This window comes from Pristiophorus japonicus, chromosome 8, assembly GCF_044704955.1.
Source record: "Pristiophorus japonicus isolate sPriJap1 chromosome 8, sPriJap1.hap1, whole genome shotgun sequence".
NCBI lineage: Eukaryota > Metazoa > Chordata > Chondrichthyes > Pristiophoridae > Pristiophorus > Pristiophorus japonicus.
Genome location: NC_091984.1, coordinates 130082739 through 130100500, shown reverse-complemented (window position 1 = coordinate 130100500; position 17762 = coordinate 130082739). Strand labels below are relative to the sequence as shown.

Genomic DNA, 17762 nt, shown 5'->3' with positions numbered 1-17762 from the left:
ACCGATACTCTTCACAGCCCACCTCTGTAGGCCAGGAGTTTTCAGTCTTTTTGCTTCTGATGCCACCCGTCCCTCCCCACCCCCTCCCCCCCATCCCATGTTATAAAAATTCCATGGTCCCTCTGTAACACAACACAAGTACTTTTTCTTTCTAGAAATTAAGAAAGAAAGATATGCATTTATATAGTACCTTTCATGACCACCAGACGTCTCAAAGCGCTTTACAGCCAATTAAGTACTTTTGGAATGTGGTCACTGTTGTAATGTAGGAAACGCAGCAGCCAATTAGCGCACAGCAAACTCCCACAATGTGATAATGACCAGAAAATCTGTTTTTGTTATACAATTAAACATATACCTTTATTTACTTATTTTTTTTACTTACTTCTCCAATTGAATGTTGGGAAGACCAAAGCCATTGTCTTTGGTCCCCGCCACAAACTCCATTCCCTAGCCACCGACTCTGTCCCTCTCCCTAGCATCTATGTGAGGCTGTTTGCAACCTACGTGTCATATTTGACCCTGAAATTAGCTTTTGACCACATATCCGCAGCATAACTAAAACTGCCTATTTCCCCCTCCATAACATCACCATCTCCGCCCCTTGCCTCAGCACATCCGCTGCTGAAACCCTCATCCTTGCCTTTGTTACCTCTAGACTTGGCTGCTCCAACGCACTCCTGGCTGGCCTCCCACACGTAAACTCGAGGTCATCCAAAACTCGGCTGCTCGTGTCTTAACTCGCACCAAGTCCCGATCACCCATCACCCCTGTGCTCGCTGATCTGCACTGGCTCCCGGTTAAGTAATGCCTTGATTTCAAAATTCTCATCCTTGTTTCCAAATCCCTCCATTGCCTCGCCCCTCCCTATCTCTTAATCTCCTTCAACCTCACAACCCCCTGAGATGTCTGTGCTCCTTTAATTCTGCCCTCTTTCGCATCCCTGATTATAACTGTTCAACCATCGGTGGCCATGCTTTCTGTTGCCTCGGCTCTAAGCTCTGGAACTCAATTCCCCAAACCTCACTGCCTCTCTACCTCTCTCTCCTGTTTCAAGATGCTCCTTAAAACCTACCTCTTTGACCAAGCTTTTGGCCATCTGTCATAATTACTTCTTATGTGGCTTGGTCTCAAACATTTTTCTTATAACACTGCTGTGAAGCACCTTGGGACATTTTACTGCAGTAAAGGCACTATATAAATATAAGTTATTGTTATCACCTCTCATTCTTCAAAACTCCAGAGAATATAGGCCCAATCTACTCAATCTCTCCTCGTGGACAACCCTCTCATCCCAGAGATCAATCCAGTGAACCTTTGTTGAACTGTAATGCATATATGTCCTTTCTTAGATAAGGAGACCAAAACTGTGCACTGTACTCCAGGTATGGTCTCACCAAAGCCCTGTACAATTGTAGCAAGACTTCCTTACTCTTGTAGTCCAACCCCCTTTCAATAAAGGCCTAAATGCCATTTGCCTTCCTAATTGCTTGCTGTACCTGCCTGCTAACTCTCTACGTTTACTGTACGAGGACACCTAAATCTCTTTGAAGAGCTGTAGAGGGAACTGATATGATCGTGGGACTGACAGCTTTGGTGTGGGGTATTTCTCCCCAACAAGCGGTCCGGTGGAATTCCACGACTGGGGAAAATGGAAGCTGATCACCGAGAAAGCTAAAGGAAGCTGAAAGGCTGCAGCATTTCCTGTTTTTGGACAATCAGACTCACTGCGGCCCATCGTGAAGCACGCCACAGTCTGCAGTAGGTGGCTCCAAATAACATCCGGTGTGTTTCAAAAGCGGATCTGGTTGATATTAACAGCCAATGGGTGCAATGCTCAGCCGGTTCTGTGACATGTCGCCAATTATATTCAGAAGCTTGTGCATCTTTGCACTGAAATTTGTTTGTAAAGCAAATTTATTTAATTTTTGCAGTTCAAGGATAACAAATAAAATGCTAATATTTATGCCCACTGTTTAATCGTTTTAGCGGTCATTAGACTCAGGGACGCCAGCGGTAGCATTGATTTTCTTCCTTTTAATAAAATGTATTTAATTCCAGCCGAGGTAAAGATCGCTTTAGAATCTTCAAACCCTGAGTTGAACAAGTGGCAGATTGCGATGTTAAGGTTGGCCATCAGACACAAGATGGAGCTCTTGTGTCAGCTGTGGCTCAGTGGGTAGCACACTTACCTCTGAGTCAGAAGGTCGTAGGTTCAGGAATTTGAACACGTAAAAAAATCTAGGCTGACACTCCAGTGCAGTGCTGAGGGAGCACTGCATTGTCAGAGGTATCGTCTTTCGGATGAGACATTAAACCGAGGTCCCGTCTGCTCTCTCAGGTGGATGTAAAAGATCCCAGGGCACTATTTTGAAGAAGAGCAGGAGAGTTATCCCCGATGGCCTGGCCAATATTTATCCGTCAATCAACATAACAAAAACAGATTATCTGGTAATGATCATATTGCTGTTTGTGGGAGCTTGCTGTGCACAAAATGACTTCCGCGTTTACCACATTACAACAGTGGCTACACTCCAAAAGTACTTCATTGGCTGGAAAGTGCATTGAGACGTCTGGTGGTCATGAAAAGCGTGATATAAATGCAAGTCTTTCTTTTTTCCTATTTTATGTTCTTATTTATTTCAAGAGCGTTGATAATACTTCAGTGAGGACAGGGGTGATGGCTGAACAAAATTTGGTACAGCTTAGGCTGCAGACAGTAGAGATTTGAATGAGATGAAGTTTACCATGAGTGGAGGAAGGTAGACTGACCAGGAGAACATTAAAGTTGCTGAGTCTGGAAGTGACAAGGGATAAATGGAGGAATTACTTCCTGCAGTGCCAGGCCAGCAACAAAAGGAATCCACAAGTGTAATCAACTTCAACAAGCCTCAAGTCTCGCCAAACAAAATGTGACTTAATTAGATTCAGGTTCCACAGCCTCTTGCAGCACTGAAGTCAATCGTTTTTTTTAATAATGATGTTAACCGGATCAATTTAAACATATCATTAATATGCAATAATCACGGACAGCAATGGATACTTGGCTTTGCCTGCCAGCTCTCAAGCAAAGACGCGTGAACTCTTAGCATTTGCAGCGCTCGCTTTAAACATTCCAGTGTCTAGGTCAAGCTGCCGATTCATGTAGAAAATGTAAAATATTGAACAGCTTATGAAGCAAAGCTGGATGGGTCCTACAATGCTACCATCCTGAGCTATGTTGTTTTATTCCACTGATAGTTTCACACTACTATCTGAGGCTACTTCTCAGAATTAAATCACCCTTTTGGTTGTATAGCCATATTTTTGGTAGTGAACATAAGAACATAAGAAATAGGAGCAGGAGTAAGCCATTTGGCCCCTCGAGCCTGCTCCGCCATTCAATAAGATCATAGCTGATTTAATCATGGGCTCAGCTCCACTTCCCTGCCCGATCCCCATAACCTTTTATTCCAGTATTGCTCAAAAATCTGTCTATCTCCGCCTTAAATATATTTAATGACCCAGCCTCCACAGCTCTCTGGGGCAGAGAATTCCACAGATTTACAACCCTCTGAGAGAAGAAATTTCTCCTCATCTAAGATTTAAATGGGCGACCACTTATTCTGAGACTATGTCCCCTAGTTTTAGTTTCCCCTATGAGTGGAAATATCCTCTCTGCATCCACCTTGTTGAGCCCCCTCATTATCTTATAAGTTTCAATGAGATCACCTCTCATTCTTCTGAACTCCAATGTGTATAAGCCCAACCTACTCAATCTATATTCATAAGTCAACCCCCTCATCTCCGGAATCAACCTAGTGAATCTTCTCTAGTGGTTATATTCTCATTTGCATTTGGACATTTGCGTGTTATCTCTGTAAAATCAAGCTGTTCTGTGACTGAGGTGAGCGTGAAATTGCTGGGACAATGGCTTGCAGAAGCCCCGGTCACATCAAGTCCAACCAAGTTTGGAACGGGGCAATGTTAAATGGAACAGAGAGCTCCTCCTGCTCTGCACCCCTGCGTTGCCTCAGGAGATAGGACTCACCACTCAAAAGAATGCCCCTTCACATTTAATGGTGCAACGTTGATTCGACCATCAAACTCAGTCACTGGTGAGTGACAATGGAGTTATTGCTGAAATTGAGGGAGTTTTGTGACTAATCTGGTCCATTGAGTCCCGGATTAAGGGGGACAATTATTTCATAGCTGTCATGGAGCGCATGTGCATCGTTTAAAGGGTCAGGATTCTTGGAAAATCACTGGAATTTAAAGTCTCAAAGGTACTTTTTTTGTGCTTTGAAAACATCAGTGTTTGTTACACACCGAAATCATGGTGGCCCACAAAAATAAAAATGATGTTAGGTTTTTCGAGGCAATATATTTACTATAATTGTTAGTTTGTTTGCCTGTTTTGGCAGAACCCCATTTCTATCCCGCATAGCTGACAAGTACATTAAAAGCCATCACTGGAAGGCTGTCACCTGGGAGACTCCAACATGATGGATGTATAACAAATGGTCGAGTGACTCCAAAAATGGAATGCAAGAAATGTTGATTAATTTTTTTTTTCACTGCGGTTTTCTAGCTGTTCGACTGAATTTGTTGTGGATTCTTCTCCTCTCTATATCAAAGTCTTCATAAATCACCAGCAACCAGAATGTCAAGTATAACCAACCGCTTCACCCAAACCTCTCCACACTGCCCTCAACCTAACGCAGACTAAATGAGGTCCACAGCCATACAGTAACTATGGAGGTCCTGACAGAACAGTGAAACAAAAGAATTTCAACAAACTATATTCTGCTCCGACCACAATCAATCAGTGAACGTGCTCACCTAATGCCACTGCTCTACTTAGACTTTCAATAAAAGTTAACCTATTAGATTCAAATGTACACAACTGTCTAAGTTCATTGTTATCCTTTGACTACCAGAATCATAGAATAGAATTACAGCATCACAGCATCATTACAGCACAGTAGGAGACCATTAGGTCCGTCGATCCTGTGCCGGCTCTCTGCAAGAGCACTTCAGCTAGTTCCACTCCCCCTGTCCTTTCTCCGTAGATCTGCAAACTATTTTCCTTCAGGTACTTATCTAATTCGCTCTAGAAAGCCGCGATTAAATCTGCCTCCATCACCCCTTCAGGCAGTGCATTCTGGATCATAACCACTCGCTGTGTAAAAAGGTTTTATCTCATGTCACTAGTTTGAGACTGAGGCTCCAAAATTCCTGGGGGGGGGTGTTCAATGGTCCAGCACCATAAATCTGATGCAAAACAGTGAGGGAACACCGTTGTGCCTGAAAGATTTTTTGACAAACTTAGACGTTCAAGGAAAACATGGCCAGGGTAAGAGGGCGGACTTGGGCAGCTCCCTCCCTTTCCTGCCCCACCTCTCGCCTGGCAGCTTACTTGCCGCACAATGGGCAAGCTGTTGCCAAAGATGTGCCTGAAGAGGCATTTTGTCCACCTGTTCCACTTAAATGAGCAGAGTGATTATCTGCTCGAACAATTGTGCGTCCTTCTGCGGATGTGAGCCGATGACTCCGCCCCTTTCTGAGCATGCGTGCTCGATCCAGTCGCCCTTGCGCAGTACGATATATGGAGGAGCCGGAAGTGGTTTCGAACCACCTTGCTGAGCCTAGAGCTGTCTCTCAAGACTGAGCCTGCGACTGGGGCTTTTGGGTTATTTTTCACAAATCAAAGACTGTACATAAAGAGATCCAGGACCTTCGCATGGAATATCGCTGTGATTATCTACTCAGACATTGCAGAGAGGAGAGAGAGAGAGGGGGGAGATGGGGAACAGTGAAAGAGAGAGAGAGAGAGTGGGGGACAGTGAGAGAGAGAGAGACAGAGTGGGGCAGAGAGAGAGAGTGGGGGTAGAAGGAGAGAGAGAGGGGGGCAGTGTGGAGCGAGAAAGAGAGAGAGAGAGTGGGGGGAGGGACAGTGAAAGAGAGATAGAGAGAGTGGGGGACAGTGAGGGAGAGAGAATGGGGCAGAGAGAGAGAGACTGGGGCGGAGAGAGAGAGTGGAGCAGGAAGAGAGACTGGGGCAGAGAGAGAGTGGAGCAGGAAGAGAGACTGGGGCAGAGAGTGAGAGAATGGCAGAGAGACTGGGAGGAGGCAGAGAGAGAGAGAGGGGATGGGAGGGGAGAGAGAGGGAACTCAGCAAGAGGAGGTCAGGAACTCAGTTGGGGAGGTGGGGTGGGGTTAAGAGCATGGAGAACACATTGGGGATGGGGGAAGAACATGATCCAGGTCTAAAGGGAGGGTTGAGCGTGATCCAGATGGTAAGATAGAAACATAGAAACATAGAAAATAGGTGCAGGAGTAGGCCATTCGGATCATGTTCTTCCAACCCCACCCTCTTTTAACCCGCACCACATTCTCCCTCTCTTCCCGCTACACCTGATTGATTTCACTTCATACCCAATAAACCTGTTAACAATCCGTGACCCACACACAATGTCCCATCTATGGTGGGGTGGGGGGGGGGGAGGGGTGGGATTAGGTCAGGAACTTGTTGGATGAGAAGGTCATGAATCTGTGGGGGAGGGGAACTTGGGCAGGGGGAGAAGGTCAGGAACATGGGGGCAGAGGGGGTAGGGCAGGGGAGAAGGTCAGGCACTTTGGGGGTGGGGAGTAGGGTGGGGGAGAAGGTCAGGTACTTGGGGGTGGGGAGTAGGGTGGGGGAGAAGGTCAGGCACTTTGGGGGTGGGGAGTAGGGCAGGGGAGAAGGTCAGGCACTTTGGGGGTGGGGAGTAGGGCGGGGGAGAAGGTCAGGCACTTTGGGGGTGGGGAGTAGGGTGGGGGAGAAGGTCAGGCACTTTGGGGGTGGGGAGTAGGGCAGGGGAGAAGATCAGGCACTTTGGGGGGAGGTCAGAAAAATGGCTGGGGGGTGGTGGATGGTCAGGCACTTGGGCGTTGGGGGATGGGGCAGGAACTTGATTGGGGGTGTGAGTGGAAGATAGACTTAACCCGTGAGCGTGAGCCCTGACTGTTCCAAGTGAACTCTTGTCTATCTGGAGTCGGCAGTCAGAATGGCTCGAATTGCACTTTGCAAAGTCACTGATTATGTAGGCAGGCGGTTCCAATTATACATCCCAGAGAAACTGCTGGGTGTGTCTTATCCACCAAAGGGACCAATCAGCAATCAGCTATGTGATCAAGGGGACCCAATCAGAGCTTTAGGTGTTACAAATAAACGCGTCCTTAAACGAGGTGCCCTCCCACCAAGGATGGGGGAAATCTCAACATTCGAAATAGTTAAAAATCACACAGGGCTAAAGTGGTGACTTTTGTTTTGCAAAATTATGCATTTTAAACTAATTAAAAGTAATGTACTGTGCTTAGCCTCAGAATCAGAATCACTTTACATCTCTCCCTCTCTCACTTGACTTTCACCCAGCCAAATGAGACAGCAAGGTATTAAGTTACTGCTAAGTGCTAAGTGGTCGATAATGAATACCTGGTATACTAATACTTCATGGCTCAGAATGGTGTCAAATGAAATGAATCTTTAAACTCCCATTAATCTGCAGCTCATTAAATTGGCATGCATTTCACACCTTGCGCATTTATCTGTCAAACTGATCTCTAAACTGCAAAGCCGCCTGGTGAACGGAGCCAAGCTCAGTGGCATTACGTAATCACTGTGCGTTTCGCCCCTGCGCACTTTAGCTACCGGTGAATGCTGAGCCAATTTCTGATGAATGGCAGAAAACCCAAGGGCCCCAATCATGCGACAAGCCCTGCATCACTCTACTGCCAGGGATAGCAAAACATATGTAGACATGATTGCAAATAGTGATTCAATCTTAATGTTAGGGACATAAAGAACAGGAGTAGACCATTCAGTCCCTGCAGCCTGCTCTGCGGATCAATTGGGCCATGGTTGATTTGCATCTCAGCTCTATTTCTCTGCCTTTGCTCCATATCCCTTGAGATCTTTACCTGACAAAGATCGATCAATCTTGAAAACACCAGTTGCCCCAATGTCCACTATCTTTTGGGGGAGGATTTCAGATCTCTACTAGCTTTTGTCTGAAAAAGTGCTTTTGCTCCTGAGTGGCATAGCTTTAATTTTAAGATTAAGTCCACTTGTAGAAGGCAGCAGATTCTCTGCTGACATTGAAAAGATTCAAAATGAAGTTTGAACAGTCCCACGGAATCAGCTGCAAACTCTTCAAATTTCACCCATCATATTGCGGGAAGTGAGCCGTCGAATACTTTTGAGTTAGTCTCACATCTACTCACTTAAATTCGATTTAAGAAACATCCCATCTGATTTGAGTAACACAGTTTGTCTCAGTGCAGAGCTGAACGTGCTTGTCATCAAAGCAATGGTGTGGCGTAATTGGCCCGTACTAACCTCGGCCTTCGAATTGCAGATGCCCAATGATGTCACGGCCCAGCATACTGCCTGCAGCGCTGGATTTAGATGATAAATTCTGTTTGAAATAGTCCTGTCGAAGCCAGCAAACCAGCCGCAAATAGAAGGCCTTCTGTGCAACTGTGACTCTGGATGCCTATCACATCTCCTCCTCCTCAACATCTCAGCCACTTCATCTTTCTCCAGTGCTTCTCCACCGCAATCCACCTCCAAGCTCGTGCTCTTTCCGGACTCAATGTAGATACTATTTTGCTGCCAATGGTTTCTCCGCCCCTGCTACCACTGACCCCCTCCCCTCCTCCTCCCCAGTATCTATATCTTCCACCTTGGCAACAATATCTAGAAAGAAAACTTGCATTTATGTAGCGCCGAACGTCCCAAAGCGCTTCTCAGCCAAGAAAGCACTTTTTATTTTTAAAGTTTAGTCACTGTTGTAAATGTAGGAAACGCAGCAGCCAATTTGTGCATAGCAAGCTCCCACAAGCAACAATCTGATAACGATCAAATAATCTATTTTAGTGACATTGAAGGAGGGATAAATATTAGCCAGGACACCGGGGATAACTTCCCTGCTCTTCTTCGAAATAGTGTCATGGGATCATTTACGTCCACCTGAGAGGGCAGACAAGGCCTTGCTTTAATGTCTCGAGTGAAAGACGGCATCTCCAACAGTGTTCTGCTCCCTCAGTACTGCACTGCAGTGTCAGCCTAGATTTTTGTGCTCATCTGGAACATTTATGCAGATGGCACATAGCCATCTCTTCCATTGACACAAAGCTTGTTGCCTGTCTGATATCAAAATCTGAAGAAGCTAAAACATCAACTGTCAAAAAGATCAGCCTCCCACACTGCTGTCTCAAGCTGTGTCAGGTGGTGTGCAACTTTGTCATTCCGCTACACCTCAAGCTCACCTGCCTCCCTCACGGCCACTCCATTATCAAAACTACTTATTGTCCACCTCCACAACAGTGCAGACCATACCCCCTTCTGGCTGCTGAAATCCCAGTCCAAGCCTTCATTACCTCAAGCCTGGACTTCTCCAGTGACCTTTTAACTGGTAACACTGCATCAATCTATGGTTCAACTCACCCAAAATGTCAGAGCCCATGCCTTCATCCACACTAAATCCCACAATCCTACTACCTGCATCTGATCAAAGCTCCATTGGCTCCAAAATCCTTGTTTCCAAATCTCTCCTCGACCTTAACCCACATTATGTTAGCATTCTCTCCCTTGCTTACATCTCTGCATGCACCCTCCACTCCTCTAACACTGGACTCTGCCCACTCTGTTCATTGGCACTATGCTCCAACCATCTGAAATTCTCCACCTAGATCCTAATGCCTAGCTACCGCCTTTTCTGTAATGTATGCACCTGTGAGTATGCTCACAGGTTTGCAGAGCTGTTGACGGCCAATACCATCGAGTTGCTAAAAACAGCGCAGGGCCCTGACTCCGTTAGGCTCAAGCACATGGGGAGATCCTGTCCGAACTGACCCCCGTCCAGGCGGAATTCCTCATCAGCGCCAAGACCCAAAAACTCCCTCGGGAGCCGGCATCTCACATCTTGAGCCTCGTCGGGGAAATCCCCTCTGTGCCTTTCAGTTTTGCGTGGAGGGGTTTCCTGTACGGGCTGCTCCTGCACACTCTCCACTTTGCCATCCTCGTCTGCCGTCCGGACACGCCATGGCGCACCATCTTGCCGTCCGGAGGAGGCGGGGGTCCCCAATGGAGAGCACTCTACCCGGGAGTCCTCCCACTATTTATTAGGGACTTGGTCTGGAGGGTGATGCATGGAGCAGTCCCGTGCAATAAATTTTTAAGTCGGTTCACGGGCTCCCAGGTCGCCTGCAATTTCTGTGGTCTGGAGGAGTCCGTGTTCCATGTTTTTATGGAATGTGCGAGGTTGCAGCCCCTATTCCATTACTTGAAGGGGCTGCTCCTCAAATTCTGGCTGCACTTCAGTCCCACACTCCTGATCTTTGGACACCCTGTGCGGAGGGGAGCGGGTAGGTACAAGGGCCTCCTGGTAGGACTGCTCCTGGGCATGGCCAAGGGGACCATCATCCGGTCCAGGCAGGGGGCATTCATCCTGCTTCTCTTCCGTGGTTACATGCGAGTCAGGGTGTCCCTGGAGATGGAGCACGCGGTGTCCACCGGTATGCTCGCGGCCTTCCGTGAGAGGTGGGCACCGGAGGGACTGGAGTGCATCATCACCGTCGGCAACCAAATATTAATTTGATTACCTTGTTTAAAGTTTAATTTGTTTAATTTGCCGGTTTTAGTGCCACCTCCCCCCATCTGCCACTTTTAGCCAGGGGGCACTTGTATAATTTGCCTCTCGGTGCCCCCGGAAAAAAAACTAAAAAAAAAGGAAAAAACAAGGGAGCACTTGTTTGAAAAGATTTGGTGTGTTCCCCCTTTAATCAGGGAGTACTTGATTTAATGTTTATTTTTTGTTCACAACAAAAAGAGTTGCAGAGCTGTTGACGGCCAGTACCATCGAGTCACTAAAAACAGCGCTGGGCCCTGACTCCGTTAGGTGTGTCGAGGAGGCTCAAGCACATGGGGAGATCCCGTCCGAACTGACCCCCGTCTGGATGGAATTCCTCAGGAGCCGGCGCCTCACAACTTGAGCCTCCTCGGGGAAATCCCCTCTGTGCCTTTCAGTTCTGCGTGGAGGAGTTTCCTGTACAGGCTGCTCCTGCACACTCTCCACCTTGCCATCCTCGTCTGCAGTCTGGACACGCCATGGCGCACCATCTTGCCGTCCGGAGGAGGCGGGGGTCCCCAATGAAGAGCAATGTACGCGGGAGTCCTCCCTTTATTTATTGGGGACTTGGCCTGGAGGGTGGTGCACGGAGCAGTCCTGTGCAATCAGTTGTTAAGTCGATTCACTGGCTCCCAGGCCACCTGCAATTTCTGCGGTCTGGAGGAGTCCGTGTTCCATGTTTTTATTGAATGTGCGAGGTTGCAGCCTCTATTCCATTATTTAAAGGGGCTGCTCCTCAAATTCTGGTTGCACTTCAGTCCCACACTCCTGATCTTTGGGCACACTGTGCGGAGGGGAGCGGGTAGGTCCGAGGGCCTCCTCGTAGGACTACTCCTGGGCATGGCCAAGGGGGCCATCAGCCGGTCCAGGCAGTGGGTGGTCGAGGGGCTCATTCAACCCAACTGCCTGCCTCTCTTCTGAAGTTACATCCGCGCCAGGCTGTCCCTGGAGATGGAGCACGTAGTGTCCACCAGTACGCTCGCGGCCTTCCGCGAGAGGTGGGTGTCGGAGGGACTGGAGTGCATCATCACCCCCGGCAACCCAATTTTAATTTGATCATTTAAGTTTAAAGTTTAATTTGTTTAATTTGCCGGTTTTAGTGCCCCCCATCCCACCCCCATTTAGTCAGGGGGCACTTGTATAATTTCTCTTTTTAGTGTCCTAAAAAAAAATCAACAAAGGGGGCATTGGAAAAAAAATTATTTTGGAGTGTGACCCCCCCTTGCAGGGGGCATTTGTTTAAAGTGCACATCTAAAATAGTTGAACTGGTAATGTGTAGTGTGATTCTTAAACCTTTTACCAATAAACTAACTAGTTCTTAATGGCAATATGTTTCTATGAATTCTGAAGCAAAGAACCCATGAAGCAAATACATTACATTTCTTGCTTTCAAAAACCTGCTCCAAGCTCCACTCTTCAACAATATCTTTGGTTTCCTGCACTCGTCTCTCATTTCGCTTCCCTTTTGCATTTCTTTCCTATGCTTTCTACGCCCACCATGTTCCCTTTACTGCTTATTGCAAACCATGTCTTTCTGCATGTGGGGAGTTCAATATAAATGAAAGTTGTTCAAGTTTTCAATAACTTTAGGTGGTGATGGATGAATGACAACCTTTCTGCTCTGGTATTCATGGGGAGTGGGTTCACTTCACCTACAATTCACTGTAAAATCCATAATGTCCTGTGTTGTTTTTCTCAGTATTCATTTGTTGCTCTGTCCAGTAGTGATATACCACTTCAGCACTGATCTTTATTTGCCTTCTAAATTGTTTAACCTCATGCCCATAGCCAAATATTATTTTCAAAATAATAAAGCAAAGTTTTTGAAAAAATCTTTTTTCTGGTGAGAGCAAGGGAGGGCCAGACTTCATTCAGCTGAATGTCAACAGTGCCCTATAGTTCTGGATGAATGATTGACAACTGACTGAAAGCTGGGACCATAAAATATCTCACTGCAGTTGAGAAGTATTCACAGTGAGCCTTGAGATTTACTATATGTACATTGGGCAGGGCAGAAAATGTGGAAATGAAATGAATAAGGAACAGTCAATTGTTATTAAAAAATTTATAGCATTGAAGTGTAGCTCATCTTTATGGATCTTCATCAGTCAACTTTTATTCATCGCAAATCATTTATTGTGAACTATCGGTATCCATTGTGAACTGATTTCTATTCACTGTTAATCTATTACTCATCATTGTGAGCCAATTATTATTTGTTGCGAACTGTTATTCATGGTGTAACCACTGCTATTCATCACAAACTCATTCTTACTCATTTACATAGAATTACATAAAATGTTCAGCATAGATACAGGCCATTCGGCCCAACTGATCCGTGTTGGAGTTTACACTTCACCCGGGGCCCCTCTCGCCCCTCTTCATCTAACCCTGTCAGCATAACTTTTTATTTCTTTGTCCCTCGCGTGTTTATCCAGCTTCCACTTAAATGCATCCGCGCTATTCGCCTTATTCATTCATGGGATGTGGGCATCACTGGAAAGGCCAGCATTTATTGCCCATCCCTAATTGCCCTTGAGAAGGTGGTGGTGAGCCGCCTTCTTGAACCACTGCCGTCCGTGTGGTGAAGGTACTCCCGCAGTGCTGTTAGGGAGGGAGTTCCGGGATTTTGACCCAGCAACGATGAAGGAACGGCGATATATTTCCAAGTCAGGATGGTGTGTGACTTGGAGGAGAACGTGGAGGTGGTGGTGTTCCCATGCACCTGCTGCCCTTGTCCTTCTAGGTGGTAGAGGTCGTGGGTGCTGCCGAAGAAGCCTTGGCGAGTTGCTGCATTGCATCTTGTCGATGATATACACTGCAGCCGCGGTACGTCGGTGATGGAGTGAGTGAATGTTTAAGGTGGTGTCAATCAAGCCTCAACCAATCCTTGTGTTAGCGAGGTATCCATGCTAACCATTCACTGGGTAAAGACGTTTCTCCTGAAATCCTTACTGGAATTATTAGTCATCATAGGCAGTCCCTTGAAGCGAGGATGACTAGCTTCCATGACAAAAAGGGATGAGTTCACAGGTGCTTCAATGTTCCAGATCTCAAACTAATATTCCAAATCTCGAGCTACAGCTTGAAGGGTAAAGATGCCTGTGTGTGAATTTTATTAACGTGTGGTGGCCGTTGCACACCAGCCACCACACGGGCTTGATTGAGCTAGGTCTTGGTCCAGTGGCAAGAGTTAACCAAGATGACTGGAGACCAGCTCTGCTGCACAGACCGAGTGCGCACACATATCACAGTGTGGGCTGGCTCATGCTGCCCCTGGGCCCTCGCCTCTTCTGAGTCCCAAACTCACACCTCTCCTGGGCCCCAGTCACTTCCATCTACAAACTCCTGCCGCTCCTTCGCCTCTCTTGCTGCGCCTGCCCGCACTGCAATCAGCGACCTGGCTTCACAGCCGTCGCCCTCCTGCAGCAGTACACGCTGCTCCCTGCAGTGGTATGCTGCCACACGCTGCTCCCTCCAATGGCCCCGGCCTGCTGATGGTCTTTCAGGCCGGGACCGCACCGATTTCCGGACCATGGCACCGCACACTGCTCCCTCCAATGGCCCCGGCCTGCTGATGGTCTTTCAGGCCAGACTGCCACACGCTGCTCCCTCCAATGGCTCGAATGTCTACAGTTCCTAATTTTGGTCCCCCCCACCCCAAAAATAAAAATATTAAGAAACTGGTTTTCAGGGGAGCAAAATTTGAGTGGATGAAATACTGCATAAAATAAATAAAATGGGAAGAACTATTTAAGGAGAAGGATGTGGTTGGAAAACGGGAGACTGTTAAGAAGATATTTTAAATGATCGCAGAAGCAGTTTATCCCAGAAACAAATCAAAGCCCAAACATCTCCTACATTTTGAGTCTCTCAAAACTATCCCTCCCACAGCAGCAAAACAACCCTAACTAAAATCATAAGATCCATTCTCTGTGACCATGCTGCATTATCATTCCTTGTCCTCGCTATAGCCTTTGATATGGTTGACCACACAATCCTCCTCCAATTGCCACTCCTCTATTGTCTAGTGTGGAAATGTATTTTTATCTAAGCTGATACCATACGGTATTTGTGTGCCCTTTGCAATATATATATAACAAAATGGAGTCCTGGTCCTTCCAGAACTTTCTGCATTTTAGCAGTCAGCTTGCATAAACAGCTAAACTTGGTTTGAGATGGCTGATGGCCATCAGACAGCTAGGAGACAAGTCATGCTGAGACAAGTACCCCCCCATGGTGCTCTCCTATGTCACCCCACCCTTTTCTTCTAGACTCAAACCACCAGCCATTATCTCTTGCAGAGACCTCATTCATTTGATGCAAACAGATAAACTGACTAGGAAACTGAACAATCCTGACACAATGCAAGATAGGTAATAGCTCATTACCACACTCTCATGGAGTAATGGCCGGCTGGCCAACTAATAACCCTGACAAAAGGAAATATCTGGAAACCATGTCAGGACAAGGATGTAGTAATTAACTCTTTATCTGTATTCACTGACTACGAGACAGAGCCAATACACAGGGAGAGGCCATAACTTGGGTTTTACTGTATAAATATCTTGTGAAACTGTACCATTGCGGAGGTGTTCACTTAGCCCTTGACTGAGTGTGACCTGTCCCTTGCTAGCAAGTAAATTAAAGAAACTTCTGCCGGAGCTGTAGGTGTCGGAGTCATTCTTTTCGGAGGTCGAGATTTCGACACTAGCTTGCTGAGACCGCCCTCACTTGCTTCCAACTCCTCCCTATCTGATTGTAGCCAGACCATCTCCAGTAATGGCTTCTCTTTCTACACCGCCAGTCACCTCTCAAGTCCCTCAAGGATCCATCCTTGGTTCCCTCCTTGACGTCGCCTCCTCCACCTCACCTAAGTGTGGTTCCTCGATGACATCATCTGCAGACACGGGCCAGCATTCACTTATAATCCAGTGACACTCAGCTCCACTTCCTCTCTCAACCGCTCCACTGCCTCTGTATCAGACTGTTTGTCCGACATCCATTCTTCGATAATCCACAATTTTCTGCAGTCAAACATTAGAAGCACTGAAGCCATTGTCTTCAGCTCATACCGCAAATTCAATACCCCATCATGGACTCAGTCCTCTCCCTTGCCCCTGTCTCAGGATGATCCAGACAGTTTGTAACCTCTACATTAAGGTTCCTTTATAACTGCACATTGCTGATTTTGTTGTTGTTGGAGCTAATCAAACATTGAAATGGCAGCTTTAAAGGCACGTTTAAATTAAATTACATTAAATAATGTAGACCATGGCAAGCTATTTGACCAGTAAAACCAGAGGATATGGCCTGCGCTCGAAGATTGTTAAACTAATCTGTGCAAACAATGGAGTCGATGTTAATGCAGATGCAGGATCTGAGCGTGAGAGTTATGGCGATGCTCCATCTCACTTGCTGTTCAGCTGAACACTTGCTACAATGCTGCATCTCACCCTCAGCAAGCTCCCCGCTAGAGTGGAGCTAAATTACAGGACAAACGGGAATATGTTCAACCTAGGCCGCCTCCAGGCCAGATCCAAGGTCGTCCCATCCTCTGTCTTTAAACTACAGTATGCGGATGATGCGCATACTCGGAGGCTGAACTCCAAGCCATCGTCAACACCTTCACCGAGGCTTACGAGAGCATGGGCCTTACACTAAACATCCGTAAGACAAAGGTCCTCTACCAACCTGCCTCCGCCACATAGCACTGCCCCCCCGGTTACCAAAATCCATGATGAGTCCTTGGACAATGTGGACCATTTTCCATACCTCGGGAGCCTACTGTCAACAAGGGCAGACATCGACGACGAGGTCCAACACTGCCTTCAGTGTGCCAGTGCAGCCTTTGGTCACCTGAGGAAGAGAGTTTTTGAAGACCAGGACCTCCAACCCGGCACCAAGCTCATGGTCTAGAGTAGTGGTGATACCCGCCCTCCTATATGGGTCAGAGACATGGACTATGTACAGAAGGCACATCAAAATACTGGAGAAGTACCACCAATGCTGCCTCCGCAAGATCCTGCAAATCCATTGGCAAACTAGCCGCACCATTGTCAGTGTCCTTGTTCAGGCCAATATCCCCAGCATCAAAGCACTGACCATGCTTGATCAGCTCTGCTGGACTGGCCACATCATCCGCATGCCTGACACACAGACTGCCAAAACAATCGCTCTACTCGGAGCTCCGACATGGCAAGCGAACCCGAGGTGGGCAAGGGAAACGCTTCAAGGACACCCTCAAAGCCTCCTTGAAAAAATGTAACATCTCCGCCAACACCCCAGGAAAAGCATCTGGAAAGGTGCTGAACTCCTCGAGTCTCTTTGCCGAGAGCAAGATGAAGTTAAGCGTCGACCGCGGAAGGAGCACATGACAACCCAGGTACCTCACCCACGCGTTCCTTCAACCACCGTTTGCCCCACCTGTGACAGAGACTGCAGGTCCCGCATTGAACTCTTCAGTCACCTGAGAACTCGTGTGAAAGCAAGTCATCCTCAACTCCGAGGGACTGCTTATGGTGATGATAATGATGATGATAGCGGGCACGAGATATGCAACAGGATAATGTGTGACTCGGAAGGGAATTTGCAGGTGATGGTGTTCCCTTATGCCTGCTGTCCTTATCCTTCTAGGTGGTACAGGTCGCGGGTTTGGGAGATGCTACCAAAGAAGGCTTGACGAGTTGCTGCAGTGCATCTTGTAGATGGTACACACTGCAGCCATTGTATGTCGGTGATGGAGGGAATGAATGTTTATGGTGGTGGATGGGGGCCCAATCAAGTGGGCTGCTTTGTCCTGGATGGTGGTGAGCTTCTTGAGTGTTGTTGGAGCTGCACTCATCCAGGCAAGTGGAGAGTATTCCATCACACTCCTGACTTGTGGCTTGTAGATGGTGAAAAGGCTTTAGGGAGTCAGGAGGTGAGACACTCGCCACAGAATACCCAGCCCCTGACCTGCTCTTGTTGCCACAGTATTTATGTGGTTGGTCCAGTTAAGTTTCTGGTCAATGGTGACCCCCCACCCCACCGGATGTTGATGGTGAGGGATTCAACAATGATAACACCATTGAATATCAAGGGGCAGTGTTAGACCCTCGCTTGTTGGA

The 17762-nt window shown here is 47.2% G+C and overlaps 1 protein-coding gene across 1 annotated transcript in view; it reads right to left on the bottom strand.

The window, feature by feature from the left end:
- Positions 1 to 17762, bottom strand: part of astn1 (astrotactin 1) — a 3463295-nt gene that overhangs the window by 998369 nt on the left and 2447164 nt on the right. The window lies entirely within an intron of this gene.